Source organism: Nerophis ophidion, linkage group LG29 (genome assembly GCF_033978795.1).
Source record: "Nerophis ophidion isolate RoL-2023_Sa linkage group LG29, RoL_Noph_v1.0, whole genome shotgun sequence".
NCBI classification, from domain to species: Eukaryota; Metazoa; Chordata; class Actinopteri; order Syngnathiformes; family Syngnathidae; genus Nerophis; species Nerophis ophidion.
The window spans coordinates 18,067,618-18,087,547 of record NC_084639.1 but is presented as its reverse complement, the minus strand read 5'-3'; the positions used below and the strand labels follow the sequence as shown (position 1 = coordinate 18,087,547).

The 19,930-nt window shown below is 33.6% G+C and overlaps 1 protein-coding gene and 1 long non-coding RNA gene across 4 annotated transcripts in view; both read right to left on the bottom strand.

Annotated features, from left to right (window-relative positions):
* LOC133546151 (protocadherin-1-like) overlaps nucleotides 1–19,930 on the bottom strand; it is a 243,313-nt gene that overhangs the window by 104,987 nt on the left and 118,396 nt on the right. The window lies entirely within an intron of this gene.
* On the bottom strand, nucleotides 258–11,377 carry LOC133546153 (uncharacterized). The gene is made up of 8 exons (XR_009805009.1): nucleotides 10,060–11,377; nucleotides 9,393–9,527; nucleotides 6,164–6,239; nucleotides 5,178–5,255; nucleotides 4,567–4,644; nucleotides 3,956–4,034; nucleotides 1,026–1,097; nucleotides 258–909 (listed from the first exon to the last, which is right to left on the bottom strand). It is a non-coding gene; the product is annotated as an uncharacterized LOC133546153 (long non-coding RNA).

The following is a 19,930-nucleotide window of genomic DNA, read 5'->3' as shown; positions in this document are numbered from 1 at the left end:
AGGACTTATGACAAAAACGTGACATATGGGGACATGCCTTTCCAATGGTCCTGCAGGCCGGGGAATCAGACGGTTAGTGAACCAGAATTTTAGAAACACAGTGGTCTATTGAGATTTTTGCAACTCTTTTGTTTTTTTCTGAACCTGATTTTTATGGTACATATGAGGACTTGTCAGGTTTAGGTGACAAATGAAGACCAGAGTGTTTAAGATTTCAAGTTTATCTGACATATGATGACCATGACGTCACCGAGTGTTTAAGATTTCAGGTTCATGTGACATATGATGACCATGACGTCACAGAGTGTTTAAGATTTCAAGTTTATGTGACATATGATGACCATGACGTCACAGAGTGTTTAAGATTTCAAGTTTGTGAAATATGACAACCATGACATCACAGAGTGTTAAAGATTTCAGGTTCATGTGACATATGAGGCTAATGACATCAGAGACTTAACAAAACCACCTGAGTTGGTTTAGTTGATGTGTTGTCATTTAAAAAAAAAATCCCAATCCCATGCTACTGTAATCTAAAACCAAGAAGAGTTTAAAAGAAACATGGGTAAAAATGTAATTGTCGACTAAGTGTAACTGAATTGTTTTTGTGGATTTTGTCGCTAAGAATTATCTGGAATAAATACAAAACGCTTGCTGTTTATTTTGCTTTTTTAATTGCTGGTAACATACTCAAACTACCACAGAAGATGTGGGAAAACATTTTTTTTCCCTTTTTTTAATATAATTCTGTTATGGATGTAGTACTTGATGGCAAGCCAATCTCTGTCCTGTAGAGCTACAAGTTCTTTATGGAGGCAGGCTTCACAATCTTTTTTACCTGGTACTTTGTTGCCAGTTACAAAATGCAACATGTGTCATTCAACTGCTTCCACTTCTTCCCCTTTGCACCTGTCATAAAGGAGACAAAATACAATTTCTTACTGAAGGAAAAATGACTATAACACAGTGAAAAGGTGCAAAACGTAATATAATATTCTAGTAAAGGATGTGGATTATTTATTTACCCCGCTTTAGAGTGGACCAAGTGGAAGAAGCTTGAGACATACCCACTTCCAGCGATTTGTCCTGCTGTCAATCTGAAAGGAAGAATTAGAAAACTGTAAAAGTAAACATTTAACATATTGTGCTTTGTGAAGCAGCAGAGTATATGTGTTGTCTGTCTATTTATCAATAATGCAGACCAGGAGTGTTGGCTGAGTTCTTAACGTTTGCTTTCAGAGCGTGCATATCACAACATACAAGATGCCGTCATGGCGACACAACCTATACCGGGCTACTGCGCATGCTCGTCACTCCTGTTGCATGCTGGGTAGGGTAGTTCTTTTTTCCCCTGGCTCATAACATCACAATATAGTACCATGTATATGTGTTCAGTTTATCAAAGCACCAAGCAAACAGATATGGTCATAATTATTTTAAGTCCACTACGGACGGCGTGGCGCAGTGGGGGAGTGGCCGTGCGCAACCCGAGGGTCACTGGTTCAAATCCCACCTAGAACCAACCTCGTCACGTCCGTTGTGTCCTGAGCAAGACACTTCACCCTTGCTCCTGATGGGTACTGGTTGGCGCCTGGCATGGCAGCTCCCTCCATCAGTGTGTGAATGTGTGTGTGAATGGGTAAATGTGGAAGTAGTGTCAAAGCGCTTTGAGTACCTTGAAGGTAGAAAAGCGCTATACAAGTACAACCCATTTATCATTTATTTTTACGCAGAATAAACACAACATTATTAATATTGCTACTACGGATAATTTGATCAAAAATTCCCTAAAACAGCCCACTACCTATAATATAAGTTTTTTAAACATAAGATCCCTGATAAAAAAAAATGTTTCTGTTGTTAGCTCAGAAATTGCCTGTTCAGATGTTATGATTGTGGCTCAGAGATTTGTATGTAGATTATATTTATTTTCCATAACAAACAGGATAACTTAAATACCCTGGCAGTGGCAATAAGCTTAAATGTTTGTATTTACATTTTTTGAGTTGATTTTCATAAAATTTGCTATTTAACTGCTACTGTTTAACAAGGACTGATTTAAATTGTGTTTGCTCAACAAATGTTTTGGCGCTTTTGTTCATGTGGGAGAATATTCCAATAAAGGTGCACTACACACTACTTTTGAATTCATTATTGGGCTTTGCGTATACAATGCATTTAATCGCGATTAATAAGAGAAATAGTGCGATTAACTTCGATTAAAAATTTTAATCATTGCCCAGCCCTAATATATATACAAACCCCGTTTCCATAAAAGTTGGGAAATTGTGTTAGATGCAAATATAAACTGAATACAATGATTTGCAAATCCTTTTCAACCCATATTCACTTGAAAGCATTACAAAGACAACATATTTGATGTTCAAACTCAAACTTTTTTTTTTTTGCAAATAATAATTAACTTTGAATTTCATGGCTGCAACACGTGCCAAAGTAGTTGGGAAAGGGCATGTTCACCACTGTGTTACATCACATTTTCTTTTAACAACACTCAATAAACGTTTGGGAACTGAGGAAACTAATTGTTGAAGCTTTGAAAGTAGAATTCTTTACCATTCTTGCTTGATGTACAGCTTAAGTTGTCGTGTTTTACGCTTCATAATGCGCTACATATTTTCGATGGGAGACATGTCTGGACTGCAGGCGGGCCAGGAAAGTACCCGCACTCTTTTACTACGAAGACACGCTGTTGTAACACGTGGCTTGGCATTGTTTTGCTGAAATAAGCAGGGGCGTCCATGATAATGTTGCTTGGATGACAACATATGTTGCTCCAAAACCTGTATGGACCATTCAGCATTAATGGTGCCTTCTCAGATGTGTAAGTTACCCATGCCTTGGGCACTAATGCACCCCCATACCATCACAGATGCTGGCTTTTGAACTTTGCGCCGGATGGTTATTTTCCTCTTTGTTCCGGAGAACACCACGTCCACAATTTCCATATATAATTTGAAATGTGGACTCGTCAGACCACAGAACACTTTTCCACTTTGCATCAGTCCATCTTAGATGAGCTCGGGCCCAGCGAAGCCCGCGGCGTTCCTCTGTGTTGTTGATAAATGGCATTTGCTTTGCATAGTAGAGTTTTAACTTGCATTTACAGATGTAGCGACCAACTGTGGTAACTGACAGTGGTTTTCTGAAGTATTTCTGAGCCCATGTGGTGATATCTTTTACACACTGATGTCGGTTTTTAATGCAGTACATCGCTTACGTGCAGTGATTTCTCCAGATTCTCTGAACCTTTTGATAATTTTACGGACCGTAGATGGTAAAATCCCTAAATTCTTTGCAAAAAAAATGTTTAGCAGTTTTAACATCAAATATGTTGTCTTTGTAGCATATTCAACAGAATTGGGGTTGAAAATTCTTTGCAAATCATTGTATCCTGTTTATATGTACATCTAACACAATTTCCCAACTCATATGGAAACGGGGTTTGAATGTATTTTTATATATATATATAGCCTATTATTTGCGCACTATTTACAGTTATGTACCAAAAACACGACCACCGAAAAAATACTTTGATCAATGAAAACAGCGCTGCAGAAACCGGCTGTAAACAAGAGGCACTGCATTTTCTGAATTGAAACACTCATTTTAAAGCTTTGACATTAACATTTTAACACACACTAATCTGATTCAGAAAATATGAGGACCTTATATGAAACACACCTAGGTCTTTCTTGGTTCAAACAATATGAGGACATGACGAGTGCTCACATGTAGAATTTATGTTGTTGACTTGTAACATCTCCTGTTTTGCTAAACATGAGTTCCAAACTCCCTACTGACTAACATGGATGTACCCTTACGAAAATGTTGTCATGTAAACTGATCTGTGAGAGATTAAAATTAATAAATGTCTTTCAAAATATAGGTTGGGTCAAATTTAGAGCAGATATAGTAAAAATAGACATGTAATAACCTGTTGGAGGGATGAAGTCGGTTTATGGCTGTCATCTGAATCTAGAGAATGTTGAGATAGAACCTCAAACAGTTGGTTTCTGCAACAAAACACAAAAATATAATGTCATAACTAATTAATTATAACATTCTCACCACTTTTTGTTGATAAAAATCTGAGCATACAATGCCAGATAAAGGGTAAAGATTATTACAGAGTTTCAGCTCCTAGACAATTCATTAAGAATGTAACACACACAAAAATCTGGTTCAGAAAATATGAGGACCTGAATTGAGACACTCATTTTAAAGCTTTGACATTAACATTGTAACACACATTTTCTGGTCCAGAAAATATGAGGACCTTATATGGAACACACCTAAGTCTTTCTTGCTTCAAACAATATAAGGACATGACGAGTGCTCACATGTAGAATTTATGTTGTTGACTTGTAACATCTCCTATTTTGCTAAACATGAGTTCTAAACTTTCTACTGACTAACATGGATGTACCCTTGCGAAAAAGTTGCCATATAAACTGATCTGTGAGAGATTAAAATAAATAAATGTCTTTCAAAATATAGGTTGGGTCAAATTTAGAGCAGATATAGTAAAAATAGACATGTAATAACCTGTTGGAGGGATGAAGTCAGTTAATGGCTCACATCTGAATCCGGAGAATGTTGAGATGGAACCTCAACAGTTGGTTTCTGCAACAAAACACAAAAATATAATGTCAGAACTAATTAATTATAACATTATCAGCACTTTTTGTTGATGAAACTCTCAGCATACAATGCCAGATAAATAGTAAAGATTATTACAGAGTTTCAGCTCTTAGACAATTAATTAAGAATATAAAACACACTAAAATCGGGTTCAGAAAATATGAGGACCTGAATTGAGACACTCATTTTAAAGCTTGGACATTAACATTGTAACACACACTAATCTGGTTCAGAAAATATGAGGACCTTATATGAAACACACCTAAGTCTTTCTTGGTTCAAACAATATAAGGACATGACGAGTGGTCACATGTAGAATGTATGTTGTTGACTTGTAACATCTCCTGTTTTGCTAAACATGAGTTCCAAACTCCTTACTGACTAACATGGATGTACCCTTACGAAAAAGTTGTCATATAAACTGATCTGTGAGAGATTAAAATTAATAAATGTCTTTCAAAATATAGGTTGGGTCACATTTAGAGCAGATATAGTAAAAATAGACTTGTAATAACCTGTTGGAGGGATGAAGTCGGTTTATCGCTCACATCTGAATCTGGAGAATGTTGAGATAGAACCCCAACAGTTGGTGTCTGCAACAAAACACAAAAATGTAATGTCAGAACTAATTAATTATAACATTAACAACCACTTTTGGTTGATAATATTCTGAGCATATAATTCTACATAAACAGTAAAGATTATTATAGCGTTTTAGCTCTTAGACTATTATTTAAGAATGTAACATTCACTAAAATGTGGTTCAGAAAATATGAGGACCTGGATTGAAACACTCATTTTAAAGCTTTGAATTAAACATTGTAACACACACTAATGTGGTTCAGAAAAATATGAGGACCTTATATGAAACACACTGAAGTCTTTTTTAGTTCAAACAATATGAGTACATGACAAGTGATCACATATAGAATTCATGTTGCTGACCTGTAACATCTCCTGTTTTGCTAAACATGAGTTGTTATTTCCACACTGACTAACATGGATGTACCCTTAAAAAATGTTGTCATATAAACTGATCTGTGAGAGGTTAAAAGAATTAAATGTCTTTTGAAGTATAGGTTGTGTCAAGTTTTTAGCAGATATAGGGCAGCACGGTGGTACAGGGGTTAGTGCATGTGTGTCACAAATCGAAGGTCCTGAGTTAAATCCTGGGCTCGTGATCTTTCTGTGTGGAGTTTGCATGTTCTCCCCGTGACTGCGTGGGTTCCCTCCGGGTATTACGGCTTCATCTTACCTCCAAAGACATGCACCTGGGGATAGGTTGATTGGCAACACTAAATTGGCCCTAGTGTGTGAATGTGAGTGTAAATATTGTCTATTTGTGTTGGCCGTGTAATGAGGTGGCGACTTGTCCAGGGTGTACTCCGCCTTCCGCCCGAATGCAGCTCAGATAGGCTCAAGCACACCCCGCCAACCCAAAAAAGGGACAGGTAGTAGAAAATGGATGGATGGATGGATAGTAAAATAGTGAAGTAATAACCTGTTGGAGGGATGAAGTCGGTTTATCGCTCACATGAATCTGGAGAATGTTGAGATAGAACATCAACAGTTGGTGTCTGCAACAAAACACATAAAATAATGTTAGAACTTATTAATTATAACATTATCAGCACTTTTTGTTGTTAACATTATGAGCATATAATGCCAGATAAATAGTAAAGATATTTATAGAGGGTTTCTGTCTCTTGTCCCGCTCATGTCTTGAGATGAACTTCCCTCGGTACTCGACCACAAAAGAACCTTTTTAAATTGATGCAAGAGCAAATACACCATATCCTGATAAAACAGTTTATCAATTAACAATGTTTGGAATATCTGTTTTAAAAAGGAATAATAATAGTCATTACTTGACTAAAAATTCAATTACAAACAGAATTACTCTTTCATAAATGTAAATAATTATTAAATTAAGTACAAACCCCGTTTCCATATGAGTTGGGAAATGGTGTTAGATGTAAATATAAACAGAATACAATGATTTGCAAATCATTTTCAAGCCATATCCAGTTGAATATGCTACAAAGACAACATATTTGATGTTCACTCTGATAAACATTTTTTTGGTGCAAATAATCATTAACTTTAGAATTTGATGCTAGCAACACGCAACAGACAAGTTGGGAAAGGTGGCAATAAATACTGATAAAGTTAAGAAATGCTCATCAAACACTTATTTGGGACATCCCACAGGTGTGAAGGCTAATTTGGAACAGGTGGGTGCCATGATTGGGTATAAAAACAGCTTCCCAAAAAATGCTCAGTCTTTCACAAGAAAGGATGGGGCGAGGTACACCCCTTTGTCCACAACTGCGTGAGCAAATAGTCAAACAGTTTAAGAACAACCTTTCTCAAAGTGCAATTGCAAGAAATTTACTGATTTCAACATCTACGCTCCATAATATCATCAAAAGGTTCAGAGAATCTGGAGAAATCACTCCACGTAACCGGCATGTCTGGAAACTAACATTGAATAACCGTGACCTTCGATCCCTCAGACGGCACTGTATCAAAAACCGACATCAATCTCTAAAGGATATCACCACGTGAGTTCAGGAACACTTCAGAAAACCACTGTCAATAAATACAGTTTGTTGCTATATCTGTAAGTGCAAGTTAAAGCTCTATTATGCAAAGCGAAAGCCAATTATCAACATCCAGAAACGCCGCCGGCTTCTCTGGGCCCGAGATCATCTAAGATGGACTGATGCAAAGTGGAAAGGTGTTCTGTGGTCTAACGAGCCCACATTTCAAATTTTTTTGGGAAATATTCGACACCGTTTCATCCGGACCAAAGGGGAAGCGAACAATCCAGACTGTTATCGACGCAAAGTTGAAAAGCCAGCATGTGTGATGGTATGGGGGTGCATTAGTGCCCAAGGCATGGGTAACTTACACATCTGTAAGTTACCCATCTGTTTGGAACAACATTTGCTGCCATTTAAGCGCCAACTTTTTCATGTGCGCCCCTGCTTATTTCAGCAAGACAATGCCAAGCCACATTCAGCACGTGTTCAGCTTCATAAAAAAGAGTGCAGGTACTTTCCTGGCCGGCCTGCAGTCCTATCAAAAATGTGTGGTGCATTATGAAGCGTAAAATACGACAGAGGAGACCCCGGACTGTTGAACGACTCATGTTCTACATAAAACAAGAATGGGAAAGAATTCCACCTTCCAAGCTTCAACAATTAGTTTCCTCAGTTCAAACGATTATTGAGTGTTGTTGAAAGAAAAGGTGATGTAACACAGTGGTGAACATGCCCTCTCCCAACTACTTTGGCACGTATTGCAGCCATGAAATTCTAAGTTAATTATTATTTATAAAAAAAATTATTCCGTTTGGATTTACATCTAACACAATTTCCCAACTCATATGGAAACGGGGTTTGTAATTAATGTGTTACTTGAAAAAGAAAAGTTTTAAATATCTAGCATATGCAGTTGAGAAACATTTCATGAGAGCAGAGTGTGTGCGTGCCTTTAAAAAGCTGTGCCTTTTGCCAAGTGACGTGGGACTTCAGCGCCCAGACATAGCAAAATAGTTCAGCTGTATTTTTTAGCTTAGCAGTGGCAGTTAAGATAGTTCTGTTGAATGTTTTTGTTTGCGTGTGGATGAGGCCTCTTTCTATTTGATATCGTGTTCGTAATTACTTCCGGGGGTTGCTTTCATTAGTAAAAAGATATTACCTGCACTAAACCTTTTGCGCTTCTAACGCTGTCTTGTTGACATACAATCACATCAAAAGTAGCATGCCAGATTACATAAAACGCATCGTAACAGCGTTGTAGCGTACATAAAAGTTATTAGATTACTCGTTACCGGTAAAAGTAACAGCATTAGTAACATCGTTTTCATATACCGCTGTTATACCATCCATCCATCCATCCATCATCTTCCGCTTTTCCGAGGTGGGGTCGCGGTGGCAGCAGCCTAAGCAGGGAAGCCCAGACTTCCCTCTCCCCAGCCACTTCGTCTAGCTCTTCCCGGGGGATCCCGAGGCGTTCCCAGGCCAGCCGGGAGACATAATCTTCCCAAGGTGTCCTGGGTCTTCCCCGTGGCCTCCTACCGGTTGGACGTGCCCTAAACACCTCCCTAGGGAGGCGTTCGGGTGGCATCCTGACCAGATGGCCGAACCACCTCATCTGGCTCCTCTCCATGTGGAGGAGCAGCGGCTTTACTTTGAGTCCCTCCCGGATGGCAGAGCTTCTCACCCTATCTCTAAGGGAGAGACCCGCCACACGGCGGAGGAAACTCATTTTGACCGCTTGTACCCGTGATCTTATCCTTTCGGTCATGACCCAAAGCTCATGACCATAGGTGAGGATGGGAACGTAGATCGACCGGTAAATTGAGAGCTTTGCCTTCCGGCTCAGCTCCTTCTTCACCACAACGGATCGATACAACGTCCGCATTACCGAAGACGCCACACCGATCCGCCTGTCGATCTCACGATCCACTCTTCCCCCACTCGTGAACAAGACTCCGAGGGGCCATAGAGGTCAGGTGCATTGTGAGCTGGGCGGCAGCCGAAGGCAGGGCACTTGGCGGTCCGATCCTCGGCTACAGAAGCTAGCTCTTGGGACGTGGAACGCTGTTATTCCAAACACTTCTAATTAAAGCAATATAATACAACCTCTATTAGACAGTAAGGAACTGATCCAAATGAGATGTTGATACAGTTACCATTGATATGTTACATAACAAGACATACCTTTCCAATCATTGATCCACTGGGCCTTAAAACAAGACTTGTCACATCCAGATCACATAAACTCGGTGGCTTCAGCCTCAGGATTACGTCTCGCTCTTCTTTTGGGCACGATGTCTATATCATGTGTTGATGCGCCTAACAAATCCACACATAAAAATGAAAAAAGTCAGTGACACAGAAATAAAACAAAGAACTAAACCCTTCAAAAATTGTTAAATTTAGGCTCAATGCAGACATGAAGCTTCTCAAACAAAGTAGTAATATAACAATATCAGTAACATGCCAACTCCACAGTGCTTATCAGCTTGAAATATTTGTATTTGAGAAAAAGTATAAACAATTTGAAGAACTCTAGTCTGTCTTGTTTAAAATTAAGAAAAGGTTTACTAGCATAGTGATCAAGGGTGATGGGTCAAATGGAGAGAATAATTTCACCACACCTAGTGTGTGACAATCACTGCTACATATAATCTTCCATGCAACTTTAAAAAAAAATGTTAAATGCCTTGGCCTTGGCCCAGAACTGAAATGCTTAATTTAACCTCATAAAATCAAATCTGATTGCAATTAATAACAACAACATTTAACTGTTGATTATAATGAACTATTTTCCTATGTTAAAAAACATTGGTCTATTTAATTACGTTAAACTCCATTTTATGCTCACCTGATTCAACCATGCTGTCGAAGACTGTCAAAGATGGTTTGTGGCCAAGATAGATGTCCCCCTCTGGTGCTGCAGGTCCCGGAAGTGATGTTCACTGAGCGCTCTGTTGTGCTCAAAATCGTGTGTGAAGTTGTGTATTTCGATTATAAATGGTCCTTTTGGAAAACCCTTTTTATATATATATTCAATATTAAGTGTGATACATGAGCTGTATAACTTCCATGATGAAAATAGTTAACTAGTGATTTAGCCCTCTGTTAGGAGCAGACATCGTCCAGCGGCCAATCAGGCGGCGCCTAACTGAAAATTGGACCAATCAGACGCCGAGACTCTTCAGAGTGGGCCTGAAGTAACCGTCTTGAACACAATGTAAAGTGAATACCTCCAAAAACAATCCCCATATTAATCCTAAATTTGCCCCAAAGATAAAAATAGCCAAATAATGTGCTATTGTAACCATTTGAAAATATTAAATACTGTGTGTAGTTTGAATTGCATTTGAATTATTGCCTTTGTCTCAATCAAGGTTGAAGGTTGTTTTTTTTTATGCAAAAACCTACATTTCAGGCACATTTAAAGCAATTATTGTGCGGCATTGTATTTTAGTCAACAGAATAGCAAAAAGTCCAATACAGTAAAATACTGAATCAAACAAATTAAATCATCACCATAATCCCTTTATTACTAATTGTCTAGCCCAAATCCTCTCCAGATAAACCAAATTAATAGATAAAACTAACACTAAAAAGGATGAGATCATCAGATCAGTTGAAAATGTGTTGTTATTTGATTCAGAATTCAAGAGTATGTTTATTGCTGTAATGGTTAGATGTTTTTCAAAATGTTGGAGTGTGTGAGTTTCTGACCCACATGACATATGAGGACATATGACATATGAGGACAAGTGTGTGTGTGTGTGTGTCATAATAGCAAAGATGGCCACTAGGGGCAAAATCGAAGGTGAGCAAAAAAATTAAACACACTTTCACACACTTTTTCTGAAAATTTGACAAATGAAGACTTCAGAGATTTTTGGTCTGGGAACATGCTGGGAGGGTCTAGAACACGATAGCATTGCGGGAAATATGGGGACATGGAAAATGTCCCCATATTTCAACAGGTCCTCATATGTAAGGTGAAATTTCATAAAAATGTCCCCATATGTCACTTTGACAAACGCACACACACACACACACACACACACACACACACACACACACACACACACACACACACACACACACACACACACACACACACACACACACACACACACACACACACACACACACACACACACACACACACACACACACACTAGCTGACTTTAAAGCACACAAAAAGAAGGACGACAACTCTCAGGATTGATGAGAAAAATGATCAAAAGTGATCGTCATGACAACGGGAACAGTTATTTTTCAAAGCATCCCAAAAACAACAACAACAACATCCCAGCTGCCTTCGACAAACACTTTCTCAACTACTTGTTTTTGTTGTTTACATACAAGACAAGTTGTGGATTAAATATACGCAACACAACTTAAGTACATTTAAAATGAAGGATCATAAACTGTTCAAATCTAATTATCAGTAAACACAATCAATTAAGACTTTTAAATTATAAACGTGTTCATAATAAAATTATTTTATTCTCATAATATTACAACTTTATTCTCATTATAACATCACATTATTTCTAATAACATTAACACTTTTTTCTTATAATAACACCACTTTATTCTCATAACATTACCACTTTATTCATATAATAACACCACTTTAATCTCATAATATTATCATTGTATTCTCATAATAATACCACTTAATTCTCAGTATATTACCACTTTATTCTCATAATAAAACCACTTTGTTCTCATAATATTACCACTATATTCTCATAATAAAAACATTTTAATTTCATTATATTACCAATTTATTCTGATAATAATACCACTTTATTCTCATAATATTAGAACTTTTTTTTCACAATAATGCCCTTTTCCTCTCATAATAATACTAAGTTAATTTAATTATTTTACCAATTTATTCTGATAATACCACTTTATTCTCATAATAACACCACTTTGTTCCCATATTACTACTTTATTTTCATAATAATACCACTTTATTCTCATAATATTACAACTTAATTTTCATAATATTACCACTTTATTCTCATAATATTACCACTTTATTCTCATAATATCACCACTTTACTCTCATAATAATACAATTTTAATTTCATTATATTACCAATTTATTCTGAAAATAATACCACTTTATTCTCATAAAAATACCACTATATTCCCATAATATTACCACTTTATTTTCATAATATTACCACTTTACTCTCATAATAATACCACTTAATTCTTATAATATTACCACATTATTCCCATAATATTACCTCTTTATTCTCATAATATTACCACTTTATTCTCATAATATTATCACTTTATTCTCATAATATTGCCAAATTATTCTTTTAATAATGAAACTTTAATTTCATTATATTACCAATGTATTCTGATGATACCACTTTATTTTCATGATAATACCAATTTATTCTCATAATATTATCATTGTATTCTCAAATTAATACTACTTAATTCTTATAATATTACCACTTTACTCTCATAATAATACCATTTGAATTTCATAATATTACCATTTTATTTTCATAATAATACCACTTAATTCTTATGATATTACCACTTTAATCTCATAATATTACAATTTTAATCTCATAATATTACCTTTTTATTCCCAAAGTAATACCACTTAATTCTTATAATATTACCACTTTATTCTCATAATAATACCACTTTATTCTCATAATTTTACACTTTTATTATCATAATAGTAGCACTTTATACTCATAATATTACCACGTTATTCTCATATTACACCTTTATTCTCATAATAATACTACTTTATTCTCATAATTGTTTACCTTTATCTTCATAATACCACTTTATTCCCATAATATGACCACTTTATTTTTATAATATTACCACTTTATTCTCATAACATCATCACTTTATTCTGATAATATTACCACTTTATTCTCATAATATTATCACTTTATTTTCATATTACCACATTATTCTCATAATATTACCACTTTATTGTCAAAATATTACCACTTTATTGTCATAATAATACCACTTTATACTCATAATAATACCACTTTATACACATAATATTACCACTTTATTTTCATAATATTACCACTTTATACACATAATAATACCACTTTATTCTCATAATATTACCACTTTATACAAATAATAATACATAGGAGTTGGCGGCTGACAGCGCTGCTATGTTAATCCCTAAAGTGGCGTTCAGGAATGTTCCGCATGATGAAAGGATGAGGAAACGTTGAGTGAGTGAAGTAGATTTGTGCGTCTGGCGTTCAGTTCTCAGGTGGAAAAGAGGAACCTTACAGCTTGTAAAACCGGGTAACGCTTCAATGATTCAGCGATGAGGTGTGACGGATTAACGGGGGTCAGGAAGTGAAGCTTCAGTGACCTGACGAGGAACACAGGAATGTTCTCTCGCTGACCTCAGCAGGGGGCGGAGCTTACCTGCGGGGTCAGAGGTCACTGAACAAACTAGAATGAAAGTTGTGGAAGACTAACACGGAACATCACGCAGACAGCGGGAGGACGAGGCCGTCTTCATCAAAGGTAGGAGATGAAAAAAGTCGCCGCCGGCCTTGTGCACGCCATTGTGTGCGGCGGGAAGTTGAAGGAGCGCTACAACACGTCTGAATGCCGCCACGCACACCGGGGGTCACGGTGTAAACTATCTGCGGATGAACAAAGCGGCGCGCACCTGTTTTTTTTTCTACTGGTCGTAACCACGGCAACATCAAGCGGCTGATGACTGTCGGATGTAAAAAAACATCCGTTTATATGCACATACAGTAAATATATAATTGAATATATATATTTTTAACTTTATATATATATATATTTATAAAAAACAATGTGATATAATATAATATAAATAAACATTAATGATTAATATATATATATATATATATATATATATAATATTAAGGTCAACTTCTACCTTGTTTATTTCCGTGACTACCACCTTAAAAAGAGTCTTTTTTTGAATATTTTTTTCCCATCATGCATTGCAGTGGATATAAATGGGTGTAACTTTATATTATGTGTGGTGTTTGGCCTTTTTTTTAAATTTTAACATCCACAAAGGTCAGGGAGCAGGTTGTGTTAGTATAATATAAAAGTAGTATATTTGTATATTAGTAGCATTGTATTAGTAGTATAATATACATAATATAAAAGTAGTATTTTTGTTTTTTAGTAGTATTGTAGTAGTACTATAATACAAGTAATATACATATTAAAGAAGTATGTTTGTATATTAGTAGTATTGTAGTACTACTATAATATAAGCGATATACACAGTAAAGGATATTATATTATAGTACTTTTGCAATCACAAGAACTAAATTCATTGAGATGCTTTTGTTACGCCACGTCTCACAAACTTTATTGATCCACAAGGGAAATTGTTCCAAAAATAAAAAAATAATAATACGTATATATTGTATATATAATGATATAATACAAATAAACATTAATGATTAAAATTAATGTAACCTTAAGTTAAACTTTTACTTTGTTTACTTCCATGACCACCACCCTAAAAAAAGTGTTTTAAATTTTTTTCCCATCATGCATTGCAGTGGATATAAATGGGTGTAACTTTATATTATGTGTGGTGTTTGGACATGTTTTTGTTCAACATCCTCAAAGTTCAGTGGGCAGGTTGTGTTGGCATAATATAAGTATTATACATAGTAGAGTATAAAAGTACTATATTTGTATATTAGTCGCATTGTATTAGTAGTATAATATACATAATATAAAAGTAGTATTTTTGTTTTTTAGTAGTAGTATAATACAAGTAATATACATATTAAAGAAGTATGTTTGTATATTAGTAGTATTGTAGTAGTACTATAATATAAGCGATACACACAGTAAAGTATATTATATTATAGTACTTTTGCAATCACAAGAACTAAATTAATTGAAATGCTTTTGTTACGCCACGTCTCACAAACTTTATTGATCCACAAGGGAAATTTTTCAAAAATAAAAAATAATAATACATATATATTATATATATATAAATAAATATTATATAATGACATAATATAATACGAATAAACATGAATGATTAAAATTAATATAACATTAAGTTCAACCTGCGATGAGGAGGCGACTTGTCCAGGGTGTACGACGCCTTCCGCCCGAATGCAGCTGAGATAGGCTCCATTAACCCCCTGCGACCCCTAACTGGACAAGCAGTAGAAAATGGATGGATGGATTAAGTTCAACTTCTACTTTGTGACCACCTCCTTAAAAAGACTGCTTTTTATTTTTCCCATCATGCACTTCAGTGGATTTAAATCGGTGTAACTTTCTATGAATTTGTGGTGTTTGGACATTTTTTTCTTTGTTCAACATCCACAAAGTTCAGTGAACAGGTTGTGTTACGTCTGTTTGCATTTTATTTTTTATTTTTTTTGCACCATGAGTGGGGAAGGTTGTTTGCATTAAGAGCATATAGAAAATTGCTGTTATGTAAACACTTCAAAGAAAAATACATGGTCATTAAATTCACATGAATACTTTTGTCGCATCTTTATGGCAATTATATAGTCAGATATTTTTTTTTTAGTTATCCACTTCAATCGGCAGCAGCGGGAAGGCGAGATTGTGTTTGTATCGTCGCCGCTTGTGATGGCGCCGCTTGTTAACGAGCGGGGCGTGATTGCCGCCTGAGTGAATAACGAGCACGTCAGCCCGCGCGGACCACGCTCTCTAACACAAACAAATGGAACCCGCTGGGAGAGACAGACACAGGATAACTTATTATTCAATTATATACCCGTGTGTGTGTGTGTGTGTGTGTGTGTGTGTGTGTGTGTGTGTGTGTGTGTGTGTGTGTGTTGATGGATATCAGTATGATTTATCCCAGCTTAGCATAAAGAGCGGACATTAAGTGGAAAATAAAACCTCTAAAGTTGTGTCCCATACTTAAAACTACCTTTCCGTACCAAAAAGTAGTATATTTGTATATTAGTAGTATTGTAGTACTAATATAATATGAGTAATATACATAGTAAAGTAAACAAGTAATTCATTTGTCTATTAGTAGCATTGTAGTAGTATTATAATAAAAGTTATATTCATAGTAAAGTAGAGAAGTAGTATATTTGTATATTAGTAGTATTGTAGTAGTACTATAACATAAGTAATATACATAGTAAAGTATAAAAGTAATTAATTTGTCTATTAGTAGCATTGTAGTAGTATTATAATAAAAGTTATATTCATAGTAAAGTAGAGAAGTGGTATATTTGTATATTAGCAGTATTGTAGTAGTAGTAGAATGTAAGTAATATACATAGTAAAGTAAATAAGTAGTATATTTGTATATTAGTAGTATTGTAGTAGTAGTATAATATTAGGAATATAAATGGTAAAAGATACAATTTGTATATTTACATATTAGTAGTATTATTTTAGTACTATAATATAAGTAATATACATAGTAAAGTAAACCCGTAGTATATTTGTATAGTAGTAGTATTGTAGTAGTAGTAGTATAATATTAGAAATATAAATGGTAAAACATACAATTAGTATATTTACATATTAGTAGTATTGTTTTAGTACTATAATATAAGTAATATACATAGTAAAGTATATAAGTAGTATATTTGTATATTAGTAGTATTGTTGTAGTAGTAGAATGTAAGTAATATACATGGTCAAGTATAAAATTAGTATATTTTCATATTAGTAGTATTGTAGTACTACTATAGTATGAGTAATATACATAGTAAAGTATGAAAGTAATTCATTTGTCTATTAGTAGCATTGTAGTAGTATTGTAATAAAAGTTATATTCATAGTAAAGTAGACAAGTAGTATATTTGTATATTAGCAGTATTGTAGGAGTACTATAGTGTAAGTAATATACATAGCAAAGTAAACAAGTAGTATATTTGTATATTAGTAGTATTGTAGTAGTAGTACAATATTAGAAATATAAATGTAAAAGATACAATTAATATATTTACATATTTGTAGTATTGTTTTAGTACTATAATATAAGTAATATACATAGTAAAGTAAACAAGTAGTATATTTGTATATTAGTAGTATTGTAGTAGTAGTATAATATTAGAAATATAAATGGTAAAATATACAATTAGTACATTTATATATTGGTAGTATTGTTTTAGTACTATAATATAAGTAATATACATAGTAAAGTATATAAGTAGTATATTTGTATATTAGTATTATTGTAGTAGTAGTAGAATGTAAGTAATATACATAGTAAAGTATAAAATTAGTATATTTCTATATTAGTAGTATTGTAGTACTACTGTAATATGAGTAATATACATAGTAAAGTATAAAAGTAATTCATTTGTCTATTAGTAGCATTGTAGTAGTATTGTAATAAAAGTTATATTCATGGTAAAGTAGAGAAGTAGTATATTTGTATATTAGCAGTATTGTAGGAGTACTATAATGTAAGTAATATACATAGTAAAGTAAACAAGTAGTATATTTGTATATTAGTAGTATTTTAATAGTAGTATATTAGAAATATAAATGGTAAAATATACAATTAGTATATTTACATATTAGTAGTATTGTTTTAGTACTATGATATAAGTAATATACATAGTAAAGTATATAAGGAGTATATTTTTATATTAGTAGTATTGTAGTAGTAGTAGTAGAATGTAAGTAATATACATAGTAAAGTATAAAATTAGTATATTTTCATATTAGTAGTGTTGTAGTACTACTATAATATGAGTAATATACATAGTAAAGTATAAAAGTAATTCATTTGTCTATTAGTAGCATTGTAGTAGTATTATAATAAAAGTTATATTCATAGTAAAGTAGAGAAGTGGTATATTTGTATATTAGTAGTATTTTAGTACTACTATGAGTAATGTACATAGTAAAGTATAAAAGTAATTCATTTGTCTATTAGTAGCATTGTAGTAGTATTATTATAAAATTTATATTCATAGTAAAGTAGAGAAGTAGTATATTTGTATATTAGCAGTATTGTAGGAGTACTATAATGTAAGTAATATACATGGTAAAGTAAACAAGTAGTATATTTGTATATTAGTAGTATTGTAGTAGAAGTATACAATTAGAAATATAAATGGTAAAAGATACAATAAGTATACTTACATATTAATAGTATTGTATATTAGTAGTATTGTTTTAGTACAATAATATAAGTAATATAAATAGTAAAGTATATAAGTACTATATTTGTATATTAGTAGTATTGTAGTAGTAGTAGAATGTAAGTAATATACATAGTAAAGTATAACATTTGTATATTTTCATATTAGTAGAATTGTAGTACTACTATAATATGAGTAATATACATAGTAAACTATAAAAGTAATTCATTTGTCTATTAGTAGCATTGTAGTAGTATTATAATAAAAGTTATATTCATAGTAAAGTAGAGAAGTTGTATATTTGTATATTAGTAGTATTGTAGTACTACTATAATGTAAGTAATATACATAGTAAAGTATAAAATGATTCATATGTCTATTAGTAACAGTGTAGTAGTATTATAATAAAAGTTATATTCATAGTAAAGTATAGAAGTAGTATATTTGTATATTAGTAGTATTGTAGTAGTAGTAGTATAATATTAGAAATATAAATGGTAAAAGATACAATTAGCATATTTACATATTAGTAGTATTGTTTTAGTACTATAAGTAATATACATAGTAAAGTGTATAGGTAGTATATTTGTATATTAGTAGTATTGAAGTAGTAGTAGAATGTAAGTAATATACACAGTAAAGTATAAAATTAGTATATTTTCATATCAGTAGTATTGTAGTAGTAGTATAATACAAGTAATATACATGGTAACGTACAAAAGTAGTATATTTGTATATTAGGCGTATTGTAGTAGTACTATAATGTACTTTAAGTAATATACATAGTAAAGCATAAAAGTAGTATCTTTGTATATTAGTAGTATTGTTTTAGTAGTATAATATAAGTAATATAAATAGTAAAGAAAAACATATTATTTTTGTATATCAGTAATATTGTAGTAGTGCTATAAGTAATATACATGGTATATAAAAGTACTGTAGTATATATGTATATTAGTAGTATTGTTTTGGTGGTATAAGTAATATACATAATAAAGTAGTATATTTGTATATTAGTAGTATAGTAGTAGTATTATATAAGTAATATACATAGTAAAGTATATCATATTATAATACTTTTACAGTCACAAATACTAAAATCATTTAAATACTTTTGTTACATCACTCAAGCAGCACTGAGAGCAACAACACCACTCTTCCAAAATGTGTTAGCTTGATGCTAACATACATTGGCTTTGCCATGGACAGGCTACCAGTAGCGTTAGCCTTGAGGATTTAACACATTACAAATGTGCTAATTAAATCTACAACCAATCAAACACTTGGTGTGCAACACTTACAGTGCAAACACTTTGTAGGGCGCAACATAACACATTCAGCTTCATGAAAAGGGATACTACCGAGTTAGCATTAAAGAAAACACACCCGAGTAAACAAGCTGGAGGACTGCTTGTATCACAAATGATATCACACAGAAGTAAACACACTTGTGGACTGCTTGTATCGCATATGATATCACACACAAGTAAACACGCTGGGGGACTGCTTGTATCGCACATGATATCACACACAAGTAAAGAAGCCGGAGGACTGCTTGTATCACATGTGATATCACACACATGTAAACACACT